Source organism: Panthera uncia, assembly GCF_023721935.1.
Source record: "Panthera uncia isolate 11264 chromosome B2 unlocalized genomic scaffold, Puncia_PCG_1.0 HiC_scaffold_24, whole genome shotgun sequence".
Taxonomy (NCBI): Eukaryota; Metazoa; Chordata; class Mammalia; order Carnivora; family Felidae; genus Panthera; species Panthera uncia.
Window position 1 is genome coordinate 10,971,713 of NW_026057580.1, and position 13,485 is coordinate 10,985,197.

Consider the following 13,485-nt stretch of genomic DNA (forward strand, 5'->3'; position numbering starts at 1 on the left):
AACATAAAGGAAGTCATTGATAATAATAAAATCATAGTAGAGGACTTTAACACCCCATTTACATCATTGGACTGACCATCTAAGCAGAAAACCAACAAGGAAACAATAGCTTTACATGACACACTGAACTGGATGGACCTAAAATATATATTCAGAACATTTCTTCCTAAAGCAGCAGAATACACATTCTTTTTGAGTGTACATGGGACATTCTCCAGAGGAGATCACACACAAGGTCATAAATCAGCCCTCAACAAGAACAAAAAGATTGAGGTCATACCATGCACATTTTTAGACCACAACACCATGAAATTTGAAGTTAACCACAAGAAAAAATTTGGAAAGCCATCAAATACACGGAGGTTAAAGAACATCCTACAAAATAATGACAGGTTAACCAGGAAATTAAAAAGTACCTGGATGCAAATGAAAATGAAAACACGACGGTTCAAAACCTGTGGGATGAAGCAAAGGCAGTCCTAATAGGAAAGTATATTGCAATAGAGGCCTATCTCAAGAAGCAAGAAAGGTCTCACATACACAACATAATCTTACACCTAAAGGAGCTAGAAAAGGAACAGCAAATACAGCCTAAAGCCAGCAGAGAAGGGAAATAATAAAGATTAGAGCAGAAAGAAACCATATAGAAACAAACAAACAAACAAAACCCTAGCAGAACAGATCAACAAAATAAGTCTGGTTTTTTGAAAGAATAAAACTGATAACCCTCTAGCCTCACATATCAAAAAGAAAAGAGAAAGGACCCCCGAAAGATAAAATTATAAATAAAAGAGGAGAGATCACAACCAACACCACAGAAATACAAACAATTATAAAAGAATACTATGAAAATTATATTCCAGAAAACTGGGCAATCTGGAAGAAATGGAAAATTCCTAGAAACTTACAAACAAAAAAACTGAAACAGGAAGAAATAGAAAATTTGAACAGATATATAACAAGCAAAGAAATTGAATTGTATTCAAAAATCTCCCAACAAACAAATGTCCTGGGCCAGATGGCTTCCCAGGGGAATTCTGCCAGACATTTAAAGGATTCTTCTCAAAGTGTTCCTATTCTTCTCAAACTGTTCCAATAAATAGGAATGGAAGGAAAACGTCCAAACTGATTCTACAAAGCCAGCATTGCCTTGATTCCAAAAGCAGAGAAAGACCCCATCAAAAAGGAGAATTACAGGCGAAAACCCTTGATGAACAAGGATGCAAAAATGCTCAACAAAATAATAGCAAATCGAATTCAACAGTACATTAATTAAAAGAAGTATTACCATGATCAAGTGGGATTTATTCCTGGGCTGTGGGTTTGGCTCAATGTTTGCAAATCAATCAACATGATACTCCACATTAATAAAAGAAAGACAAGGACCATATGATCCTGTCAATACATGCAGAAAAAGCATTTGGCAAAATACAGCATCCATGCTTGATAAATACCTTCTACAAATAGGGATAGATGGAATATGCCTCAACATCATAAAGGCTATTTATGAAAAACCCATAGCTAAAATCATCCTCAATGGAGAAAAACTGAGAAAATTTCCCCTATGGTCAGGAACAAGACAAGAATGTCCAGTCTCACCATTACTATTTAACATACTACTGGAAGTCTTAGCTTCAGCAATCAGATAACAAAATGAAAGAAAATGGATCCAGATTGGCAAGGAAGTATTCAAGCTTTCACTCTTCACAGAAATCATAATACTCTGTGTAGAAAACCTGAAAGATTCCACCCCAAAATTGCTAGAACTAACACATGAATTCAGAAAAGTTGCAGATTGTTAAATCAACGTAGAAAAATCTGTTGCATTTGTATACACGAATAATGAGGCAGGAAAAAAAAAAAGAAACAAGGAATCAACCCTGTTTGCAATTGCACCAAAACCAATAAGATACCTAGGAATAAACCTAACTAAAGAGGAAAAAGTTCTGCACTCTCATTGATAACTATAGAACACTTATAAAGAAATTGAGGATACAAAGAAATGGGAAAGCATTCCATGCTCATGGATTGGAAGAACAAATATTGTTCAAATGTCTATCCTCCCCAAAGCAATCTATAATTTAATACAATCCCTATCAAAATACCACCAGCATTTTTCACAGAGGTAAAACAAACAATCCTAAAATTTGTATGGAACCACAGAAGACCCCAAATAGCCAAAGAAACTCTGAAAAACAAAAAAACTGAAGGCATCACAATTCCAGATTTCAAGCTGTATTACAAAGCTGTAGTCATCAAGACAGTATGGTACTGGCACAAAAGCAGACACATAGATCAATGGAACAGAATAGAAAATTCAGAAATGGACCCACAACTATATGGTCAACTAATTTTTGACAAATCAGGAATTAATATCCAATGGAAAAAAAGATAGTCTCTGTAACAAATGGTGTTGGGAACACTGAACAGCAACAGGAAGAAGAATTAAGTGGGACAACTTTCTTACACCATACATAAAAGGAAATTCAAAATGGATGAAAGACCTAAATTTGAGATAGGAACCCATCAAAATCCATAACAACCTCTTACTGTACACACTGCTGGAGGCAAGGGAAACAAAAGCAAACATGAACTACTGGGAGTTCATCAAGATAAAAACCTTCTGCACAGGGAAGGAAACAACCAACCAAAGTAAAAGACAATCTACAGAATGGGAGAAGATATTTGCAAATGACATATCTGATAAAGGATTAGTTTCCCAAATCTATAAAGAACTTAGCAAACTCCACACCCAAAAAGCAAATAACCCAGTTAATAAATGGGCAGAAGACATGACTTTAGAAAACACTTTTCTAAAGAAGACATCCAGATGGCTAACAGACATGTGAAAATATGCTAACGTCATGAGAAAGAATGAAATCCTGCCATCTGCAGCAACGTGGATGGAACTGGAAGGTATTATGCTAAGTGAAATAAGTCAGTCAGAGAGAGACAGATATATGTTTTCACTGATATGTGGAACTTCAGAAACTTAACAGAAGACCATGGGGGAAGGGAAGGGGAAAATATAGTCACAGAGATGGAGGGAGGCAAACCATAAGTGACTCTTAAATACAGAGAACAAACTGCGGATTTATAGGGGGCAGGGGAGAGGGGAAAATGGTGATGGGCTTTGAGGAGGGCACTTGTTGGGATGAGCAGTGGGTGATGTATGTAAGTGATGAACCGTGGGAATCTACCCCCAAAACCAAGAGCACACGGTATACACTGTATGTTAGCCAACCTGACAATAAATTATATTAAAAATAAATAAATAAACACAAATGTTAAAAAAAATGGAAGAAAATATGCTCACATTTTGCTGCCAGTATGTCTGAAATGAACAGCACAGGAAATAACAGATGTTGTCAAGTATGTGGAGAAGGGGGAACCCTCTTGCAGTGTTGGTGGGAATGTAAACTGGTGTAGCCACTCTGGAGAACAGTGTGGAGGTTCCTCAGAAAACTAGTAATAGAAATATCCTATGGTCCAGCAATTACACTATCATGTATTTACCCAAAGGGTACAAAAAGACATATTTGTAGGTATACATTCACCACAATGTTTATAGCAGCATTATCAATAACAGCTAAACTATGGAGAGAGCCCCAATGTCCATCGACCAATGAATGGATAAAGAAGAGGTGATATATATATATGTGTGTGTGTGTGTATATATATACATACATATATATATATATATGTATATATATATATGTATATATATATATAGGAATATTACTCAGCTATCAAAAAGAATGAAATCTTCCCATTTACAACAACATGGATGGAACTAGAATTTTTATGCTAAGCAAAATAAACCAATCAGAGAAAGACAAATATCATATGATTTCAATCATATGTGGAATTTTTTAATGTTTATTTACTTTTGAGTGTGAGACAGACAGAGTGCCAGTGGGGGAGTGGGAGAGAGAGAGGGAGACACAGAATCTGAAGCAGGCTCCAGGCTCTGAGCTATCCGCACAAAGCTGGATGCGGGACTCAAACTCACAAACAGTGAGATCATGACCTGAGCACAAGTCAGACGCCCAACTGACTGAATCATCCAGGAGACGCTCATATGTGGAATTTAAGAAACAAAACAGATGAACATATGGGAAGCAGAAAAAACAAAGAGGAGAGAGGGAAGCAAACCACAAGAGACTCTTAATGATAGAGAATAGACTGAGGGTTGATGGAGGGAGGTGGGTGGAGATTGGCTAAATGGGTGATGGGCATTAAGGAGGGCACTTGTTATGATGAGCACTGGGTGTTTTATGTAAGTGATGAATCACTGAATTCTACTCCTGATATCAATATCGTACTGTATGTTAACTAACTAAAATTTAAGTAAAAAGTTAAAAAAAAAAAGAGTGGGTTCTTCATTAGCTACAGTTCTGTTGTTTTCCTGAATATACTCACATTGGCTTTCAAAGTCAGGCCTTTTAGGGGCTCATCTCTCCTGTGCAGACCCCAGGGTTTAGTGCTTGGTGTGGGGCACAGACACTTGCTTTTCAGCGAAATTTTGTATTTTTGAAGTCCCAGTATATTTTGAATTCTCATATCTGGAAGGGGGCAGGTTTGCTTTTGGTTTTGTCTTTGTTTTTGTTTTTGGCAAGAGTGTCTCTGCCTCTCTTACCTGTTTTCATGCTGTCCTTTTATTGTTTGTTGTGCAGGCTGAAGTCTTTTTCAGAGAACATTATCCTGTATATAGTTGTAAATTTGTTGTGTCCATGAAAGGAGACAAGTTCAGGATGTCGGTAAGCTGGTACCTTGAACCAGACTCCCAAAACCATCTTGATTACCTTTGCTTTGCAGGATGTTTTTGAAATTGGGAATTGGGGGTCCTACTACTTTGGCCTCCTTTTTTAAGATTGGTTAATCTAAGTCCCTTGACTTTTCCTATGAGTTTAGAATCAGTTTGTCAGTTCTTACAAAGGAGCTATTTAAGTATCTGATAGGGATTGTGTTGAACCTATAGATGAATTTGAGGAACATTGCCACCTTGACAATATTAAGTCTTCTGACTGTGAACATGTTTCCATTTACTTAGATGTTTTTAAATTTTATTCAATAATGCCTTGTAGCTTTCAGAGTATAAGTTTTGCACTTCTTTTGTTCAATGTATTCCTAGTATTTAACTCATTTTGGTGCTATTATAAATGGAGTTGTTTTCTTAATTTCATTGTTGGATTGTTTATTGAAAGTATATGGACATATAACCGATTTTTCAGGTATTGACCTCATATCCTACAATGTTGCTGAACTTGTCTGTTTGTTCTAATAGTTGATGCCCTAGGATTTTCTATGTACAAGATCATGTCATCTGTGTACGAACAGAAATAATTTTACTTCTTTTTTCCCCAACTAGGATGCACTTTATCTTATTTTCTTGCTATAGAATCTCCAGCACAATGTTTAATGGAAGTGGTGAGAGTGGACATCCTTTTCGTGTTGCTGATGGAAAGAGAAAAACAACCAGTATTTCACCATTAAGTACGTAACATGTTAGCTTAAGGGTTTTCATAAATGCTTTTAATCAGATTGAGAAAATTCCCTTCTGTTACCAGTTTGGTGGGTTTTTATCATGAAAGGGTGTCAGATTTTGTCAAATGCTTCTTGCCCATCTGTTGAGATAGCAGGTGGCTTTTGTATTTTATTATAGAAATATGGTATATTGCATTGTTGATATGGATGTTAAACCAATATTGCATTCCTGGAATAAATTTCACTTGGTCATGGAGTATAGCTTTTTTTATATGTTGCTGGATTTGATTTGCTACGTTTTGTTGAATTTTTCCATGTCTATATTCATAAGAGATATTAGCCTGAATTTTCTTTTCTTGTGATATCTTTGTCTGGTTTTGGTCTCTGAATAATACTAGCCTCATAGAGGGAGTTGGGTTCCCTCCTCTCCTTTTTGGAAGGTTTTGTAAAGAGCTGTTATTATTTCTTTAAACATTTGGTATAATTCACAGGTGAAGCATTTGGAACTGGGGTAGCATTTTTTGTGGGGTAGATTTTGACAATAGACTCAATCTTCTACCTCATTATAGGTATATTCAGATAGTCCATTTCTTCTGAGTCAGCGTTTGTACTTTGTGTCTATTAATTTGCCTATTTTATCTAAGTAAGCTAATTTTTGGCATAATTGTTCATCATAATCTCATATAATTCTCATATAATTCTCTTTATTTCAGTATGGTCAGTCATAAAATTCCCTCTTTCATTGCTGACTTTAATAATTTGAGTTTTCTCTTTCTCTCTGTCTCTCTCTCTCCCTTGTTAGTGAGTCTAGTTGAAAATTTGTCTGTTTTGTTGATCTTTCAAAGGATCACATTTAATTTAGTTAGTTTTATATATTGTTATTTTATTCTCTTTTCTGTTTTTCATTCATCTCCACTCTAATCTTTCCTTTTTCCTTCCTTTTGCTTGCTTTTGGTTTAGTTTGCTCCTCTTTTCTCTTTGACTTAATGTGGAAATGTAGGTAATTGATTTGATATGTTTCTTTTTAAAAATGTTTATTTATTTATTTTGAGAGGGGAGTAGAAAGAGAGGGAGAGAGAGAATCCCAAGCAGGCATCATGCTCAGTATGGAGCCCAACCCAGGGCTCGATCCCATGACCGTGAGATCATGACCTGAATCACAATCAAGAGTGGGACACTCAACCAACTGAGCCACCCAGACACCCCACTCGGTCTTCACTTTTATTAATCTTAAACTATTCTGTGATTCCCACTGTGATATCTCATTTATCCTTTGATTATGTAGAAGTGTGTTGTTTAATTCTGCATATTGTGAGTTTCCCAAATTTCTTCCAGTTATTGACTGATTTCTAGTATCATGCCACTGTGATAAGAGAACATATTATGCACTATTTACATCCTTTTAAATTCGTTGAGTTTTGTTTTATGGCCTAGCATATGGTTTATCCTCAAGAAACCTCCACATGCATTTGAAAAGAATGTATATTCTGTTGATGGTTGGAATGTTCAATAAATGTCAAATTTCTGCTATTGGTTTATAGTGTGATTCAAGCCTTCTTTATGTTTATTTGTCTCTGCATAGATGTTCTTTCCATTATGGAAAGTGATATATTTCAGTTTTTGACTATTACTGTTGTATTGCCTATTTCTCAGTTTCTGTCTGTTTTGTTTTCATGTATTTGGTGCTGAGGTATTAGGTGAATATATATTCAGAATTGTTTCCTCCTTCTGATAATTTGACCCTTTTATCATTATAAAATGTTGCTGTTTATCTTTACTATAATTTTTTAAATGTTTATTTGTGTGTGTGTGTGTGTGTGTGTGTGTCTGTGTGTGTGTGTGTGTGAGAGAGAGAGAGAGAGAGAGAGAGAGAGAGAGAGAGCCTGGGGGAAGGCAGAGAGAGAGGGGGACAGAGGATCCGAAATGGGCTCCCTTGCTGATGGCAGAGAGCCCAGTGCAGGGCTCAAACCCAAGAACCATGAGATCATGACCTGAGCTGAAGCCGGATGCTTAATCAAATGAGCCACCCAGGCACCCCTTTACTAGCATTATTTATTTATTTATTTGTTTATTTATTTATTTAATTTATTTATTTAAAAGTTTATTTATTTATTTTGAGAGAGACAGAGACACTGTGAGTGGGGGTGGGGTAGACAGACAGGGAGAAAGAGAAAATCCCAAGCAGGCTCCACACTGCCAGTTGCAGAACCATTTCTTTAATTTTATACTATTTGTAATTGAATCTCAAGTGTGTCTACTCTAGACAACATAGTTGGATCTTGTTTATTTTCAGTCCAACCATCTACACTTTCATTGACTTATTTAAGACATTTACATGAAATGCTAATATTGACATAGATGGATTTATGATGTCATTTTACTTTTTGTTTTCCGTGTTTCCACTCATTCCTCTTTTACTGATAATCATTTATTAAGTGAATATTTCATGTTGTAATATGTTAATTGTATAATAATAAAATCTATTTTGTAGTTATTTTCTTAAGGGTGTTTTCTTTTCCCATTTTTTCTACATTTTCAGTTTTGTGATTTTTTTCTTTATGTCATATATATAATATTTAGTCACATAACATATATTTATATATATTTTTTTAATTTTTTTTAACGTTTATTTATTTTGGGGACAGAGAGAGACAGAGCATGAACAGGGGAGGGGCAGAGAGAGAGGGAGACACAGAATCCGAAGCAGGCTCCAGGCTCTGAGCCATCAGCCCAGAGCCCAACGCGGGGCTCGAACTCACGGACCGGGAGATCGTGACCTGAGCTGAAGTCGGATGCTTAACCGACTGAGCCACCCAGGCGCCCCTATATATTTATATCATATCCTGGTCATGTTATATTTTATGTCCTATGAGTGCAATATTGAAGTTTTATGACCTCCTTTTTACCACCTATAGTCTCTAAAGTTACTCAATCATAGTCTTTTTCCCATTTATACTTTACATTTCATGCTACGAGTTGCTCTTTTTCTTTGTGCAATTCTTTGTGTACATTTTTTGACACATTGGATAAATGTAGATTTCTCTAGAGAAATTTGTTTCTCTCTTATAAATTTGAGTCAATATCAATCCAGGACAATTATAAACTAAAGTAATGACTTGAAGGTATTTTGGTCCAAAATAGCAAACGAAATTTGGACTACAAATCACAGAAGTGTTAGTCTGTCATTGCAAATTCTTTGAAATAGCTGTTTGCTTACTTTGTGCTAGTTCAAAGAAAATCTCCTTACAATAATATCTTCTTGTATTTCAAGATAGAGCCAATCTGATGTGTCACCCTTTTTTGAGGATATGAATCTATGTATCTTAGGTTCCCATATTTTCAGGGAGGGGATGTTTCTCATGCTCCTCACATGAATAAACTCTGAGCATTATTTCCTGTCTATTCAGTTCATGAGCCTGAGAAGCAAGCTAAGATTTTCTAGATTTGAAATACACCTTAAGTATCAGAGCAACCATCATCCCTGGCTTTTTGCCCATTATTATATTTTGGCCTAAATGATTATTCTCTTGATTTTTGGCCTAAATGATGATTCTCTTGATGTGATATATATATACACATCACCCAAATATATGTATAAAATATATACATATATATATAATACACACACACATATATACATATATATGTGTGTACATATATATATATATAATAATTATTAGTTGTTTTTATAGGAAGAGGCAGTCTTAAAACTTAGTCTACTGTGTTATTGGAAGAGGATCTCCATTCACAATTGTTTCATTTCTGCAATTTATCCAGCACCAGAGGAGGTGGTAGAATACAAGTCTACCTAAACCAATGGTGATCTGTGTCTTCCGTGAGCCAGCACTGGTCTGTGAATGTGCATCAGCCCACAAACAGATAGAGACAGAAATGAAAGTGAAAGCTTATCCTGTCTCAGACTGGTAATCAACACAAAAATAAGCCTGTATATCAAGTCATTGGATCTGCTAAAAACAGTTTGATTACTAGCTGTTCGTGGACCAGACGTGGAGGAGCACAGTGTTTAACCTGGAAAGATTTTTTAGACTTTTGTGAGGGTCACATAAAATCTGGTAAATTCTGGATACTGTCCCCAAGACATATGGGCATGTACAAAGAAATATGAAGTGTCAGTGTATGTATAAGGATCATCTGAAGTGTTACAGATCTGGGTTACTTAATCCTAGGAAGAGACAAAGGCTGGAGAAGACATTTTGAACAATCACTTCATCACCCAACAGTGCTACTCCACTTACTTGTGAGTACAACGGGAGTAGACAAAAGCTGGATCCCATAACAACTATCAAGGGGAAAAGTTGAAAGATGCCATTTTTTAATCACTCCTTCCTCCAATCTGACCTGAGTGCCTACAATGTATCATATCAAGTTGTAGTCTCAAATCACTCCTCCAAATATTGCAGTTTGTCATTCTTTTCCAATTCCAGGCCCCCAGTTTCCATGCCCAGAACTAGTACCCTCTTCCCACATAAAAGATTTCCACGTTTAAAAATCGTGATGGAGGGCAGAGACCATGGAGAGGAGAACCCATTTTGCCAGTCTTGCATTGGACATGTCATGAAACTTCACAGTCACGTGACCACCTGCCAGACTCTGCCTCAGGGCATGGGACAGATAGGCTGGGACCACACTACATGGCATTTGGCACAGGTTTTTGAGTGACAGTGGTGTCATGCAGTTGCAAGGGGCAGCAGCAACAGCAGTCTCAGCCTCCGGATCCAGTGTCCTATGTCAGGGGATTCTGTTGTGAGGGTGGCATCTTTACCTAGGAGCAGGGCCCTGGCTATATGTGAGCCTCCCCCTCGGGTCCATTGTGGATTCTGTTCCCGTCTGTGTAGCCTCAAGCCTGGTTTGTGACTTTCCTTGAAATAGAACAAGGCCCCACATTCTCTCTCATCCCAGTCTCTGTAACTGTGCACATGTATCACAAAGAGGCAGAAGTCGATGTAGGCAATAGCTTCAGAGAGCATGATTTCAGACTTTTTTTCCAGTTTTACTGAGATATAACTGACATACACCATTGTGTCAGTTTAAGGCTACAGTCTCTTGATTTGATACATTTCTATGCTGCAAAATGCTTACAACCAAAGCATTAGCCTAGACCTGCACCTTGTCACATAGTTACCATTTCCTTTTGTGTGGTGCAAACATTTAAGATCTACACTCTTGTTATCTCAGAGATTTTATGTTGAGCTGATAACCACTTCCTCAATCTGCCACCTGGCTCTGCCCATGGGAGAGAAAATATGTATCTCCCAGCAGGTCTTATTTTTCTTCCTAGAAAAAACAACAATTTTTAAATGTGGATGTAAGACCCCTTCCCACAATGAGGGCTCTCATCAATGACCTCACTGCATCTCTATCTGGTGGAACCCCAGGATTGCTTGTGGGTTTGTTACAAAATGCTCAGGCCTCTCCCCATCTACCATGTTAGAGCGTTGGGCGTGGACCCAGGAATCTTAATAAGCCCCACAGGAGAGGCAGAGGCACAGCCATGTGGGAATCCTGCTTTATGTGCTTGGTGCTCAGTGTGTGATCTGAAGACCAGAAGCAGCACCAAACTTGTTATAAACCCAGAATCTCACACTCTACTCCAGACTGTCTAGCTCTTCCTCAGTCCAGGAAATTCCTGTGCACACTGAAGCCTGGGTCTCCCTGGAGTGTGTGCCTTCTAGGTGCAGAACCAGAACTGTGCAGTGTGCTCTAGGTTTGCTCTGATCTGCTTGCTTAGTGCTGACAAGTCCAGGGTTTGGTCCTGTTCCTCTCTCTTCTATGGCCATCATCCCCTTGGTGACCTCATCTATGCTAAAGGCTCTAAACATCATTTATATGGTGTCACCTCCATATCTATTCCTCCAACCTAGATATTTCTCCCACCCTGCACTCTATATCCAGCTGCTAACTTCGCTTGTATTTCTAATAATCTCAGATTCCACACTCCTAAATTGTGTGCCTGTGACGCAGCTTCCCTAAATGTCCTGCTTCCAGAGTCCTCCCTGTTTCCATGGAAGGCACTCCTCATTTCTACCTGCAGTCTGAAGCATTGGATGCCGTCCCTGATTCCTCCTTCTCACAACCCAGAATTAATACATTAGGAAATGCTGTAAAGTCCATCTTTAAATGTATCCAGGACACACACACACACACACACACACACACACACACACTAACTGGAGCACAGTCACTTCCTATTATTTTCTCTCTTCAACCCCCACATAAATCCGACATCCCCCTCCTGGAACACTGTACTAGATTCCCACAGCTTCCCTTCTGGTCACTTGCCCTTCACCTCTCGATTCTGCACGGCAACAAATGCTTCCAAAGAGTAGTCCCAGGTGGACCATCTGATCTAAACCATCTGGTGGCTCCGCATCTCAGAGAAAACTGAAAACCCTTCTAATCCTAAGGTCTAGACATCTGACCGCATTTCACATGCTCTCTGCTCCAGCCACAGTGGTCTCTCACCCTTCCTTGAACACAGGACATACTCCTGCCCTAGTGAATGTGCCTGGAGGTTCTCCTGCCTGGAAAGAACTCCCTGAGACATGCTCTTCAACAACTCCTTGTGTCCCACACATCTCTCAGAGGTGAGCTTCCCAGTGAGGCTCACACTTACCACCCTAGTAAAGTAGCCACCTTCCCTGTCCCCACACAGGTAACTCTCTGGGTCAACTTCCTCAAAGCACCTACCAATTTCCAATTTAAACACTTCCCTTATTTACCACATTTATACAATATACAGTTGACTCTGAATTACACTAGTTGGAACTGTGCACATCCACTGATATGTGGACTTTTTTTTTACAATAAGTACTGCCAGTGAAGTTTCTCTTATGTTTTCTATTTTCTCCAGCTTAATTTATTGTAAGAATACATGTACATATACATGTAATGTACAAAATATGTGTTAAATGACTGTTCATGTTTTCAGTAAGACTTCTTAGCAACAGTAGGTTATTAGTAGTAGTAGTTAAGTTTCAGGAGAGTCGAAAGTTACACTTGGAATTCTGACTGCACAATGGGGTCATTGCCTTCAGTCCCCACATTGTTCCAGGGTCAAGTGGAGTCTGTCCCTCACCCCTAGGACATATTCTCCACAAGACCAGCACGTTTGCCTCTTCTTAGTCACTGAGGTGTCCTAGATGAAAAAAATAGCAGGTCCTGTACGTGGCACACGGCATTATCAGTGGAACGATTGGTCAGCGGAGAGGACCTCTGTCTTCTGGATGAGTCTCAGGCACAGCCCGTCCGTGGCAGCTCCCGCACAAAGTGCCCCCACCTCACCATCAGTGCCACCTCTACTTTTCCCCCAGGGCTGCTCCTCCTTCCCTTTTTCTGCTGAGCTCCCCCCTCCCACAGCGTTTCCCCTGCACAGCACAGCACAGCACAGCACAGAATTACAGTTCTGTCTTCAGAAACACTGTACTTAGGCTCTAGTGGGCCCTTTCTCCACAACCAAATAGAAGTTTACATTAGACCCTGCTTTATAAATCCATGAACTTGGATGGGAGCCACACCAGCATCACTAAACTAAGGGCAGGGAAAGGGCATAGAGAGGGAGGGAAGGTAGAAACTAACTGAAGTTGAAAAAGGATGAGAAACTCTCAGATTCCTCTCTACCTCCAGAATCTAAAGAATAATCCAGAAGACAGCTCTAGAGGGAGGAGAAGGGAAGGATGACTGAAAATTCATCTCTCCAAACCCCAGAGACTCCTGTGTGCAGAGCACACCTAGGTCTGTGGGAATGTCAGTCGAAAAGACTCTTGGTGATGTAACTGCCAGGGTCACCTGGGAAGAATGAGACAGGAACTCGGACACAAGAGCAAGAACAGGCCTGATGCTCCACAGAAACAGGGTAAAAAAAAACACCCAAAAGATGGGGCTGAGGGCTCAACCCAGGATGGAGCCTGGGCTGACCCAGTCACAGGAATCATTTGCTGCCCAAGGTCCTGGTGACAGGTGACATCCAAGCCCCTATGA

The 13,485-nt window shown here is 38.9% G+C and overlaps 1 protein-coding gene and 1 long non-coding RNA gene across 7 annotated transcripts in view; one reads left to right on the plus strand and one right to left on the minus strand.

The window, feature by feature from the left end:
* The window catches only part of LOC125938453 (DLA class I histocompatibility antigen, A9/A9 alpha chain-like), a 169,111-nt gene that overhangs the window by 151,942 nt on the left and 3,684 nt on the right, over positions 1 to 13,485 (minus strand). The gene's annotated exons all lie outside the window — the stretch shown is intronic.
* LOC125938474 (uncharacterized) overlaps positions 1 to 13,485 on the plus strand; it is a 201,504-nt gene that overhangs the window by 147,130 nt on the left and 40,889 nt on the right. The gene's annotated exons all lie outside the window — the stretch shown is intronic.